This window comes from Nipponia nippon, unplaced genomic scaffold, assembly GCF_047370975.1.
Source record: "Nipponia nippon isolate SJK-2023a ecotype South Korea unplaced genomic scaffold, ASM4737097v1 scaffold_2, whole genome shotgun sequence".
In the NCBI taxonomy this organism is placed as follows: Eukaryota; Metazoa; Chordata; class Aves; order Pelecaniformes; family Threskiornithidae; genus Nipponia; species Nipponia nippon.
In genome coordinates, this window is record NW_028262336.1 from 70932214 (window position 1) to 70946410 (window position 14197).

Below are 14197 nucleotides of genomic sequence, written 5' to 3' on the forward strand. Positions count from 1 at the left end.
CTTCTGAGTTAACATTAACTTCTAGAAAAAAAACTATCTGCAAATAGATAAACACTAGTTATAGGCCTGTTGTTAGTCCCACCCTACAATGGCACCTCTCCAGTTCCTCAGAAGGGAAATCATTTTGCCAATGCCTTCCAATTTCAAGCTTCTTTATTTTGCCTAATCCCAGATGTCATATCTTTCCAGTGCCATGGAAGAACAGAATATTTTTACATCATATTTTAGCAGATGGAATCCATTCCAGCCAAATTTATCACTGCCAGATGGCTGACCCTTATTTACTGATGAAAAGTTAGACACAGAGATAAACTCTAGTCAGTTAAAATGTCCAAATTTTCTGCATGAAAATGGCAGGGTAGCTCTTCCCTCATCATTTCACCAGCACCAACAGATCATCAGTTTCCACCAGGTCAACCTCTAGCAATAAATCAACGGATCTTCATGTAAGATATTAACATCTTCTGAATTCAATCACAAGATTAGCCAGCAAAGGATTTAGGCCTTTGATACTGCAGTTCATAAGGAATATACTAAACTATCCTTCAATGGAACTAATCCTAGAGTTGAAATTAATTGATTTTTCAGTGTTTGCAAGATAGAAGCCCCATGTACAATGGGGCAAAAGTGCAATGGAGGGTCAAAGGGTTTGCAAGTGCTATAGATACAAGTAACATATTACATACATTATTTATTGGCTACTTTCTTAGTTGAAGAATAAGAATAAGCTTTGGAGCTAGAAAGCTTACATGACATGAAAATTTAAGTATCCAGGTAAAGATGAAGACCATCAGCATCTTACCAAAGGATTAAAAAAAAAGCTAAGCTTGTCTGCTGAATTTATAGGCTTTGATTTCATCCTAGAGCAGTTCTATACCATATTCTGTATTTAACAGTTTAGTAGCTGGGTTCTGCTTTTGAAAATGGTGTTAAATGGTGCATACAAAAAGATTTAGAGAAGTAGAAAGGAAAGATGCAATGAAGGATAGACCCCAGGAAAGTAGGTAACCCTGAACTGATGATTCATGGATCTGAATTAGATAGCCAACATGAACTCCAACAAGAGATGTAAGTGATTCTGCAAACAATTTGTAAACTGTGCTGTGTAAAGCAATGTTGCATTACAGTCCCTGCAATAGCTCGGACTGAAAAATAACAAACCAATGACAAAATAGTTGTAACACCAATACAAACCTTATTACTCTCTCCATCTTTTGCCTGTAAAAGAATAGGATCTTCTTTTAAAATTCTCTTCCTATCTATGGACTATCATATACATCCTTCCAGTAATTCACCTGTCACTTGTCCCGTTTCACAGAAAGATATTTCTCAGAATCTCATACGGTAGCTAAAGTAATTTTTAAAAAACTCAGCTTCTCTCCCCAACTAATGACAGCAAATGCACATAGTGTAATTACTTGTTTGCTGTAATTTTTCATGCATGCATTTTAAATGACAACATAAGTTTATCTTCCAGAATAAAACTAGAATCCAATGTTTTAATTCTCAGTTTGTCAAAATGTGTCTGTATATTAGAAAGGATTAAAATTTATAGGGGGCCTGAATCTTCATGCTTCCACAGTAATGCAGCTACTAACTAGCTGCCTGGGAGGTAAGAAGCTTCCTCTTTGGTCATGATATTTAATAGTTGTCCACTGCTGGTTTTCTTACACCTTTTTCTGGAACATCTGGCACTGGACACTGACTGGGAGAATGTGCTGGCCTAGTGGGACTGACACAATGTGCAACTTCAGTATTACATGTGGCTTAGAGACAGAGTGTTTTCCTAAACCACATGGTATGCAGATAGCACAAAGGAAAACAGCACTGTGAGCATTTCGTGAGAATTTTACACCTTTTTCAGAAGAGCGCAATAACAACCCCTGTCAGAAAAAGAATATAAATTAGAATCAAACATCTGATCTATTAAGAACATTTCTACCTTCAAATTACAAGATCAGAAAAAACATGCAGAGTTATATATGAAATATATACGAGAAATATATATATATTTCATCTTTTTTGAAATATGTATATAGATTTCATCTTCATTGGCAAACAATGAACCAAATATTACACAAAATGGACAACAAATGAAACACAGCACAAATTAAAAGACTTTCTTAGTTTCCAGCATCTTTAACATTTAGCCACTAGTTTAAAACATCTCTCTCTTTGTTTTCTTTAGCTGCATTTTAGCCATTCTTTCTTCTGCAAAATGCTAGATATGGGAAATCTACAGTAAAGGAGTATATGGAGTAAAGACAGCCATAACTCCATATAAAGACATGTTTTAGGCAATATATGACAGAAGAAACTCAAAGGGTCACTGATTATGGAAAATATATTTTCTTTTTTCATCTCTCCTGCAAAGATGAGATTCCAAGAGCGTTAGAGGGAACAGTCTACCCTAATCATTCCTGCCTGTGTTTCCCATGTTCCTTTCTCTGGTTTTTCTGCTTCTAGTTCCTTTAAATACTACACAAATAAAATTTTACATCAGATTATAGGCACACATGCTTCATATTTAGCATCTGTCTCTGTATTACAGCTATGCCATAATAGATCTTGCCCTATTAAATTATTTAAGGTTAAATATGAAAGATAGTATCTATATCTAATTGATATCAAGCTACTTAAACTGGACTGTTCAAGAAACACTTCAAGAATCATGGAAATGCAGCTATGAATTGATCATTAATAAGGAACTCTACCTTCCACAAATACTCAATTTGATTTCCTCAAGCATAGCTGTTTTGGCAAAGAACACAGCAGTTCCTAGTATGGTGACATAAAGCACATGTGATCAGACACATTGCTTTAAAATTCTGAATGAATGTGCTCAAGATTTTTCTTGTTCACTTTCCCTTGACTTTAGCAAGTAAAATTAATTCAGCCGCATGCTGAAATGTAAAAAATACTAGAATACTAACGTACTGGAAGAATGCTAGCACAGAAGCCTTTCTTTATGTGTCTGATGTTGCATCACCAGCGGGTATTTCTTATCTCAGTTAGGCACACAAAAAGGTTGTATCTGCCCCATAACTGTATCCATATCTACTTAACTGGAAGTTCTTCAAGTGAGATAATAAAGAAATGCAGAATCAAAGCATTCACCTGTGCTAAAGACAACACTTTAATTATCAAAGAGAGATATTTCAAACCTTTCTTTAAAACTAAAATGGATGTCTAGGACAGGATTAGACATGATAAAATAAACCATTTTCATTTCATTTCTAGGCAGAGCTACACAGAGCTAAGACATTCAATATTATTCAAAATGAAATGACATTTAGTATTCTCTTTTACTTGATGTCTATGAAGCACCAAATTATAAAATTTAAGTAATAACAATGAATCATTTTTTTTTCAATGGTATCTGTAACTGTACCAAGAAATTCAACCCCCAACTTTAGCTCAAATAATTTAGACTTTCAGTAAGGAAATGACTGCTAGACACAACAAATAATAGCAGCTAGTTCAAACATCAGCCTTAGGGTAACTTATTTCTTTAAAGTGTAGTTTAAGCCAAAATTTCAATTTCATTGCTTATTTTATCAGATAGCTTTTTACTACAACACTTCAATGCTCTGTGGAATACATTTACACAGTAAAGGATTGCTAGATCAAGCCTATGTTTAACACTCACACTTTTCAAGATGCATATTTATCAAAATAAATGTTGCAATAGAATCCATTTACAAACTTTAGTAAACAATTCACTCTGGAGGGAAGGAAAGTACATGCAAAACCACATTCTTAAAATGAAGTCTGCAAGGCCAGTAAGAATGATTTCAAATTGATTATGAAATGAGATTCTGAAAATTGTAAATTGCCTTCACCCATTATTTTTATGTGCAGTAGTAAAGTGTAAGCCAGTGTTATATAGGCAATTAATACAGCAGCACTGACTTGCAAGAATTTCTTCATGCAAGCAGGTCTACACATTTTTCTTTAGTACTTAACCCACACTTTTCCACAGATTCATTTTCTCCTTCCTATTGAGGAATTTCAGTTTGCACAATTTATTCTTCCAGCAAAATAAAAAAATACTTTCTTTACAGAGTAGAAGCAGCTCTACAGTTCCTCTTTCTCCCTTTAAATTACTCTTTGGCTACATCTTCATTAACCAGAGCATCACAGTAGGAATTGATCTGTAGAGCAGAATATTTAGTTCTAAGAACCAGTGGTCACATCTTGTGTGTTTTGGGGGCCTTTATTCCAACAGGCTCTGCTCTGGACCTGTTGACTGACAACCACTAGCATTTGGAGTGCATTAGGAGAGATCCTTGAGACCATCTTTTGATCTAGCTTCATGCAGAAAGTATTCACATAACATGCTCCAAAACTGGTTTATCATGTGAAAGAGAGCACAGATTGTGGGAATGACTGGGGAATCCACTTGAGAAGCAGACTAGATTGATCTAAACTAAAATGCTAATACAAATGTACCCTATAACCACTTTATCCTCATTCTTAAAATAACCCCCTCTTAAGGGTCTGTCAGAGCTTCCTCACTTTGTGGGTGTAGCTAGTTCTCTTGACACTGGAAGGAAACGGTACAATCAAGTCATTACAGTTGCCATGACTTCACTCATCTACACACAATTTCACTTTAACTTCTTAAGGTATGTGATACAGTAATGATAAGTCTAACTGAAGTATGGAACTGCTTTTCTAGCTCTCTGGAATCCTAAAGTTTCAGAGAAAATAAGAGGTGAATAAAAAGCCTTTAATAATCTTTAATGAGGCATTTGTGATTTAAGATTCTGATTGCATTTGGTCTTCTCCTTCTGAGTTACCTATTTCAATGTACTTTCTTCTCAAGTTCCCTCTCCTAAAGATGCTAGAGTAACTCCTCATTTCATGATGATCATCTCACTAGAGTATACAATGTTCCCCACATCCTTCCTCCACTCCTCCATGATATGTCCATCATAGTCCACTTTGGTTTAGGTGATGAGCTCCCTGCTTTCTTAACAGGAGGACCTCTTCTCTATCAGCATCAAGCATTTGTTCTTCCTGCAAACTACACTACCCTGAATGGATGTTTCTCAAAGCTGAGATCAAGAGCAGTAGAGCAGCGTGCTGTAGTGACTCATCATTTCCAGCTATGTAGTTCTTCAGGGAAAAACATTAGAACTACACCATTTCTATCAGATTTTGTACTTGTTCAATTTCAATGAAAATGTCATGTTTGCTATAGGGTACTACAGACCTATTAAAAATGCATACAGAAGAGAGAATTCACTATTAAAATCTACACAATTTTAAAGACATTTCTACACATACCTATTATATTTCTATTGAATTTTATAGGTTAAATCCTTATTATGAAATCCCACTGTGGCCTTTGTGTTCTAGGCAATAAGGCATAACACACAGCATGTTTAAGTAAGTTTTGTGTTTATTGGCTTGAGAGAAACAGAACTGCTTATAGAAATCTTTAACATGGCTACTGCATCTTTCTTCCTACTGTCCCAAAGGGCTGCTAAATTATGGTGCACTGAAAAAAAAAGCTTGACATGCATAAATTTTCTAGCCATTCACCATCCTCTGTTTCTCAGTGTTCTTCCGGGCTGGTCAGTTTTGGCCAGTCATTGCCAGCCATAGGCTTTTGCCAGTGGCTGCTAAGCTGCCTCTGCTTTGGGCATCCATGTCTACTGAGGTGTTGGGCTTTTAAATCACACTAAAAATTTTAACAGTAAGTCTTCAGCACACATGGGAACAATACTGTTGGGTGTGTTAGAGGCCCTACAGAATCTTTAAAGCACAACAATGCAAAACTGTAATCTCCTTCTCCCCTTAACAGCGGCAGCATTGGACTATCTATATTGTTACAATATATATCACAATGCTGAATATCTGCTTAGATTCATTATCTTAGCATCTCTCTGATGGTATTTCAAAAAAGAAAAACCACACTGCTTTCTTGTTAAAAGTCAAAGCCATATCTGCCAACAGCAGAAAAACTTTATCTGAATAATTTTGTCACATAATCTCTTCTAAGAAGGAGAAAGGATACAAACAGGTAAAAATAAGGATATTTTCTGTCAGGAGCATAAACACTGATTCACATTTCCAAAAGTAACATGTGGTGGACAAAAAAAACATATAAATCTTAAAAAAAATAAGACCATGTACAAAAAATAAACACTTCAGCACATTTTAGATCCTGTGCGTGATAAAGCTGTTTTCATAGACAGACAAAGTGTGAAATTCTTGTCATGGTTCTCAGTCTAAATAATTTCAGTAGGTCACCATTCAGCATGTAGCCTGCAGCAGAGCTCTTACTGAGGTGCTTACCATGTTCTACTACACAGAAAATATTTCCTCCTGTCCAGCATTTTCCCCTGATGAAGCAAAAGATTAATAGGATTAGATGCCTTTCCTTGGATCAGTTTGACAGTTGTTCAATGTCTTTGTGGCTTGTGAATATTTCACTGTTTTGCAAACATTTCTCCTGTCATTATTCCGCCTTTGATAGGCTTTGTGTTTCCCAGTGTCCCTCCCCCTTCTTTGCCCCTTTAAAGAATGACATTTCTTTGAAAGCACCGATGTCTCACATATTGGCTTCTGCTTGAGGGCAAAAGATTAAATACCTACCCAACTGACAACTCCCTCTCTGTAAAACCATATTTTAACAGAGTTCTCCCGCACATACACCATTTTTGCATGTTCCTGATTTCCTCCTACATCATTTCCATTTCCTGGTTAATGCATGTATGCTTGTAAAAATTCATTTTCATAATGGCATGCTAGGGCACCAGCAATTAAAGGGAAAATGCAACACCACATTCACTTACAGAAGACACAACAATTTTATTGACTACAAAAAAATTCCTTATTAAGACTACCAAATGTACAGAACAGGCACAAATTTCTCTGGACTGTGCTCCTGGAGACTGAAGATATGGGAGCCAGCCCCTGCCCATCAGTCTCACAGATGTGTGAGAACAACCCCCTAGCTTGGCTAATATTCTCTTTTCCTGGAAGAAAAGGCAGAGATAATGCCTGCGTACACGGACGTGTGTCAAGTGTCCCTAACTTCTAACCTGGAATACACTCTCTGAGACATAATTGCAGCAAAATCAGCAGGCATGGAGTCCAGACTTAATCACAGATGTACTGTGCATAGACTTGCCAGACCTGTCTGGACACAGACTACCATTAATCCTGGTTTCTCTTGATATGTAGCCTGCACCACGTATGTACAGTGTGTATCCTGCAGTCTGGGCAACCAGAACCTTCACCAGACCAGTCTGCACTCTTTTGATGACATCTGATCTAAATTCCAAAATGTCCGTATGGAGCCCAGACTTCTGGCAAGACTAACTGCGTAACCTTGCCAGCATTTAACTGTGGTTCATACTCTCATTTCCACCCATGCACAATGACGGGGTGATTTTAGGCATTTACATTACCCAGATTTTGTACAGGTCTTGATTCAGATGAAAGGTGCTGTGCCACACAGTGCTTCACACAGTGAGAGTACTGTACAAATAACAATTAAAAATATGTTCTTATTTCTTTGGCCGTGCTGTTGTCTATCTGAATTGGGTTTACTTAGGAGAGCTAATTGCTTTTATGCATGGGAGCACATACATACACATTTATAAAATGTAAGTAATTAAAAATGTCTTCTCTCTCTTTGTCCTTTCTCCCAACATACTGTGTGCTTCTGTGTGATCAGTGGTATAAATTAAAGTGTTTCTCTGTGTGTCAATTCTCTGCTATTGTACCTGAATCATAATGCCGTTCTGACCTTGTGTCTTGTCTCTACTGTACCTGTAGAGATATGTTGTGGGCAAGTCCCAGAGCAAGGAAGTCTAGGATCTTTCTGGAGATAGTCCCCTTCTTGTCATGCTCAAATACTGGAATGCAAGAAGAGCTGAGGTCCGCACAAACTCTAGGTGGCCTCCCCAGCTACAGACCAAAGTCCAGTTTCACACAGGCACCCTGACCTTTGATTCCAATTCAAAATGAAATTAAAAAGTTGTAAAATTCTCAATGAAAAGAGAGTTGAGACCTAATTCCAGGGTCATCGGCTGGGAAGGCCATCCAGCAGCTGGGGAGACTCACAAATCCCAGCCCTGTGCTGGCCACCCACCATGGTGGTCAGGCAGGGCAGAAGTTGGGATCTCTGCTTTCTGGGAAAGCTACAATCTCCCAGCCCAGGGTTTTGTAGCAGCAAAAGTTTTCAGTGATGATTCAGCACTTTTAAACCACCAGAGGGTCTTGGGTCAGCCTCAAACCAAAATCCTCTTCTTGGTTAGACTATATGTAAGTCTGACAACTCAGTCCACATGCCATGAGTAGGCTGTTGGCAACAATAAGAGGAGAAGAAACCTGCAGCCTATTTCCCGGTACAAATACTTCAGTGAGAGATCACCTAAAACTTCTCAAACCTTGTCTCTTTGTATTTCAAGTAACAGAATGCAGCCCACGATGGGCAGTTTCCCTGTGTATTCCTGCTGGGAATACAGTCCTGCTGGGAATACTGTCCTGCTGGACAGTTTAACCAACTCTTATGCACATCATAACCCCAGAAAATTCAGTTTCTGTAGTAAGATTCGCATCCATAGGATTGCTTCAGAGCCTAATTCCTGTTTGAATTATTTATTTCAGTAGGTGCCTTAGGTGTCTATATTAGAGCTAGGGACCAAGAGGGCTTGGTGAATTTGTTGTTAAATATTTTCTTTTTCAGCAGAGATATATATGGCTGAATCTGACTGTAATCGGTGAGGTAGGAAACCACTGTATTCTCCTACTTACACATTGTGAGAAGGCATAACCTACTGCCAGTCATCAATAGTATGAAAAAAAGCAGCTTTTACAAATAAGACTGTTGGTCACATATGCAGAACCTTTTCTGCTACTTGGCTAGGCAGGAACAGCCAGTCTTTAGCTTAGTTCCTTTATCTTCATTTGCACAAATAGCAGCCATTAACCAAGGAGTGAATTCAATCAGCTTGTCTCCAATGGGAGATAAAGTTGAAACCATCTGCTAGTTCTTAAAAGCAATGAGGCAAATTTTATTACAGACTGATTTGGTTACTGTTGCCCTTGTTTCAGCTCACACATTGAAGGCTTTCTCTTCTGAGAAGTCTTGCCTAAGGTCCAAAATGAGACTGCTATGTCCAATGCACTGTTTTAAATACCTGAAAAAAAACCATGGAACTACTGGAAGTTGCTGTTCAAAAGTGGTATACCAGTATTTTGGGTCAGGATTAACATGCATGTATAGAGTCCCCAGAAAAGTCTTACAATGTATTCATTTTTTTTAGGACTTTTTTTTTCCCTGTTCTTGGCCCATCTTGTTTGTATGCCAATTTTCCTGAAATATAAAAAGTTTTTAAAATTAAAAATTAACATGAAAATTGTACGTGATCTTGTAGGCTGGATTCTATTACAAAAACCACAGCATAGCCAATGTTATGTATAACAGTATTTAGACATCTTCACCATAGCTAACTATATTTTAAATAAACCCACATGTTAAGGCTAACTCAAACCTCCCAGATACTGATACCAGCATCAGTATGAACATCCTTGTTAACTCTGAATTTCTAAATAGTCCAAAGAGGTCTGGACTTCCTTATTCCAACAGTAAATATATGGACAGAGCCATGTGCTCTCTGAATTCTCATGAAAATCTTCAGATTCCTTTCCAAATCACACCTGAAATGGTTGGATGAACTTAATCTTTTAACTATGGTAGATATACACCACCTGTGTGTACTGTATATACTATGATGCATACACATGATCTATACCTTATACTACAATAAGGTATACACCACCTTCACTACTCTTAGGCAGATGAGATAATGAAAGTTTATCAAATTGGAAATCATGCAAAAAATCTCATTATCATTCACATCCTCATTCAATAGCAGGCTAGAGAGGCTGGAGTTAAAATGATGTAGCTACTTGAATGTCAAGAGGTCTACAATTCTTTCTGCTCATTAATGTGAAATAAAAGTTTCAAACTGCAAGTTATTGAGCAGTTTGCCAGTTGCTGGCTGCATGGGCTGGGAAGGACTGGGATGTTACAAGTAGATGGGCTATACCAAAGATAAACGTTTGGGCATAGACTCCCTAAGCAAGAATTAATCACACCGGGGAGAATTAGAAACCTGAATGTACTGCAAGGACTTGAAAGCCACAACCTTGTTCTGCTGAAACACTCTGACAGAAACTGAACAGTAAGCACACTGCAGGTGCTAAAGTGGCTTCTGCTTATACCTAGATACTTCTTTCTCTTCTAGGATTTTTTCAGCAGTAGATAAGGTTAAGCCTAAGATCAAACATTTCATTTGTTTCACCTACTTTAGTCTCCCTGTTAAACTCAGGGGGAAATAAAAAATGCTTCTGTAATAAACTCACTGAACACAACAGCTGTTCGTTCTCTTTTCTGAGTGACATTAGATCATGATCAATTCTTATTTTTCACAGTGACACTACTGGGGTAGGAAGCATTACTGTCTATTTGGAAATTCTGTCCTAGCAATATCAGCAAAGAAATACATTTCAAACTCCTGTCTGCTACCTCTATTGTAATGTTATGACATTCAGATTTATGGGAATTGTCTGAACTTCTATAATGGTAATTAGCTGGAAGTCTTGGGAGGGGTCTCCTTCTGCTTTCTTTTCAACGCATATATGATATAAGTAATTACTGTTTTGGGTCAACTGCTCTTGAGAACAGATTTCTTTGTCTGAACTTCATTTAAATTTTACACCATATTATTTTCTTTTTCTCTACCTTCACCAGTTCAGAGGTTAAAAAATAATAAAAATCTACTGAAAAAAAAGCAGACTTAACTTAAGCAGCTTAAGAAGTTATTTGATAGCAATGGAACATTTCCATCATTTTTTCTGGACCAAGGAAAAATATGGGAAATGCAGTTGCATTTATTAGACTGAGTCAACTCTTATTGGGATTTTAAATAATATAGAAATGCCTATACAAATTTAAAAAATGAAAACTGCTATTTTGTTCATGGGAAGAGAATCTCGTGGGTAAAGACTTAAGCAATTTGGGGGGTGGAGCTTATAGAATAAAAAAAAAGTCAGGTCCAAAATAAGCATCTCCTGTAACAAAAAGTAAAATGGCATCTGTTTTATAGATGAAAATATGGATCCAATACACTGTTGGCATAATGTTGAATGTCTATAAAATATGGGAGGTAGAATACACTTGTAATTTAAATATGGATTAACAAAGGCCCCAAGTTTTGTATTTTTATAGAGCAATTTGATATTTCCAATAATCAAAGCAGATTGCTTACAGGAGTCTCAATCTAGGCAAAAAAAATACTATTTTACTCAAGAAGACACCAAATAGCTTTGTTCTGTTTTCCTTCTTTTTTTAATTTATCAGGAGTGATGGGCAAAAAAAGAAGGAACGCACGTAATGCTGGGTGAAAAAAGAGCTAAGAATAAAGTTGTAGTCATTCAAAACAGTGAAATCAGAGTAACTTAATTTTACACAGAGCAAGAATTCAACACATGTGGCCACTAAGAATATATAAAGGGGTGAATGTATATTTTAAGATTCCAGGTTAGCACATTTTAGAAGGCAAATTAATCACTCTACCCCAAGGGATGGATTAGGTGCTTAATAATCTTAGCAATCTCTGACTACATGGTGCATGTAGGGCACAAAGATACTGATAATGTCTATGGAGCCAGAACTCTCTTCAGGTTTCAAGTTTAAATAAACCATTCTAGGCAATCATCTGTAGGAAAAAAGGCTTGAGTTGTTACAGAGCATTACATTAGCGTATCTGGCTGATGTTGCAGCAATATCGAATATCTTTCAAGAACTGCTTGTCTGGAATAGTTTTTCCTCCCTCACTAATGAAAAAAAAAATCAAAGTTGAGCTAAAATACTTCATTGACTTCTGCAGTCTTTCATTCTCACGGACAGATATTTGTCTTACATTGTGTGCTGTTGTGCTATAAAGGTTATGGATCATCTGTAAAGATGTAGAGTGTAGCAAGGGACTAATGTTTCCCATTCTGCATTTGTGGTATAGTTTCTGTGCATGAATGGATTCTAACTTCAGATTTTTCCACACCTAAGGAACTCCACATATTATGAGTTTGTTTTTAGCCAGTGTTTATTACATGTACTGTTAGTGATTTCAGACCTTTCTTAAGATGTAGGTTCATTACAGGTATTTTGTTTTTTGAAAGGGAATTGCGAGATCACAATTAAAGAGGAAATACTTCTAAGGAAAGTTGTGTTAAAGGATACTCTGTGCATATTATACACCTAACTCTTTATTTTAGCAAAACAATACGTCAGTGCCCACAGAGTGGAGACTTAAGCTCCATTTAATGCATCTAAGCCTATCCTTCTACTAAATTCCGGTGTCATCAGTATTTTGTTTTACAGCTACTTCAGGTGAGGTTACTAGAGAAGAAAACAGAAAGAGAGCAAGCCTGGCTTCTACCTGGAGACCACACATGGACCCATGTCTGTGCCTATGGCACATCTTTACCTGGCAAAGGTTTAATGAATGCCACCAACCCCATAGGCTATTGGGCTAGCTCAGAAACGTTTAAGGAGTCAAAATACCACAGTTAGAATTTCTATAGTTGTATATAATAAATAATCAAGTCATTTCAAACATCTCTGAGGAACTCAGGTAACCATGATTAAAACACTGGGTTATGGTTGTTTAAACAGTAGCCTAAATTAATGCCAATAGAAACTGAGTTGTCATAGACTCATAGGACTAAATAGGACCTCAAAAAGTCAGCTAACCCTTTCTGATACAAAAATGTAGGATTCATTATGCATGTCTCATTTAAGGAAGATGTTTGCCTAAGCCATCCCAAAGAAATTTCTTAAACTGTCACAGAAATGTCTTTCTATCCTTCTTAATTACAAACATCTAAAACCAGGAGATGATAATCTTACTGTTACCATTCAGAATGAAACCTTGGTCTAAATTTTTGAAAAAGCAACAGCCTGATCCACTCCACAGGGAATGAAATCCTTCCCCTTTCTGTCAAACAGCTGCCACAAAACCACTTTGCAGAGGCTTTGCATAAGCTTAAGGAAATGTCACTTAAATGCAGACGAAGGCTCAAAGAGAAGATTTGGCGAGGTGAGCAACATATTTTGAAGCAGCAGATCTTGTGGCTTTGCTGGAATTATACACCGCTCAAGCACTATTCTCTTCCAGCTTCTCAACTACCTCTCCAAGAAGAAGCTACCTATTGCTTGAATGAACAAACAGAATTGCTCATCTGAACAACAGTATTTTTAAAATGTGACAAGGTAGGAACTACGTGAGATATAATAATTCTTAAAATTAATCCTTAGCACCTACATCAGAAAACCATTATTCAATCCACTGTTCATTAAAATGTATTAATGATATATGCAAAGAAACACTAAAACAGGTGTTTCCACACATCTAAATGCTGAATAGCTAAAAATTTAGAAATTAATTTTCCTGAAATGGCAATACTTTTTGTATGATACATTACTGCAACTCTCTATCCAAACAGAGTAGCTTTAGGCGAGATTCATTAGAAAGCTAAATCCAACCCAGACACCTCAGGCTTTTTCTAAAGACAGTGAATCAACAGATACCTCATTTGGTAACAAAGATCCCTCCTCAGAATGTTTCATTTGATCTACTTCTCTCCAAGCACTATATAGAGAGTTCAACATGATTTGCTCACATTTAGACAGACAACATCTAGATGCCTAAAGTGATAGCACAAGCCAACTAAGCGACTAAGTAGGTAACTTAGAAGCTGTGCCTGCAGCTGACCAACATCTTAGGAGGACCGTTGAGTGCAGTCTTCCAGCATTCACAATTTCCAAGTCAGGCAGGCCCCACAACTCATGGCAGGGGCTTAATCATCAGGAGATGATAGGTATATCCTGTAACACATAATAAAGTGAACAAGTCCATCAGCATTGACTCATACAAACCCCCCAGGTTTTAGGTGGGTACATGCACTATCAAGGAGAATGAGAATTTTCCTGGTGTAGATCTTGTAGATTTTTTTCTGTAGGATTTTGCCTTCTACGAAATGATAGTTACTGTGACACAAAAAAATCAAACTGCTGCTGACATAATCAGCAGTTAACCATTTGTAAACTGAATAGCCTGTTGCATTTTAACACTAATTGAAGTTCCTCTGTGCTGAAAGCATGTGTAGGGTA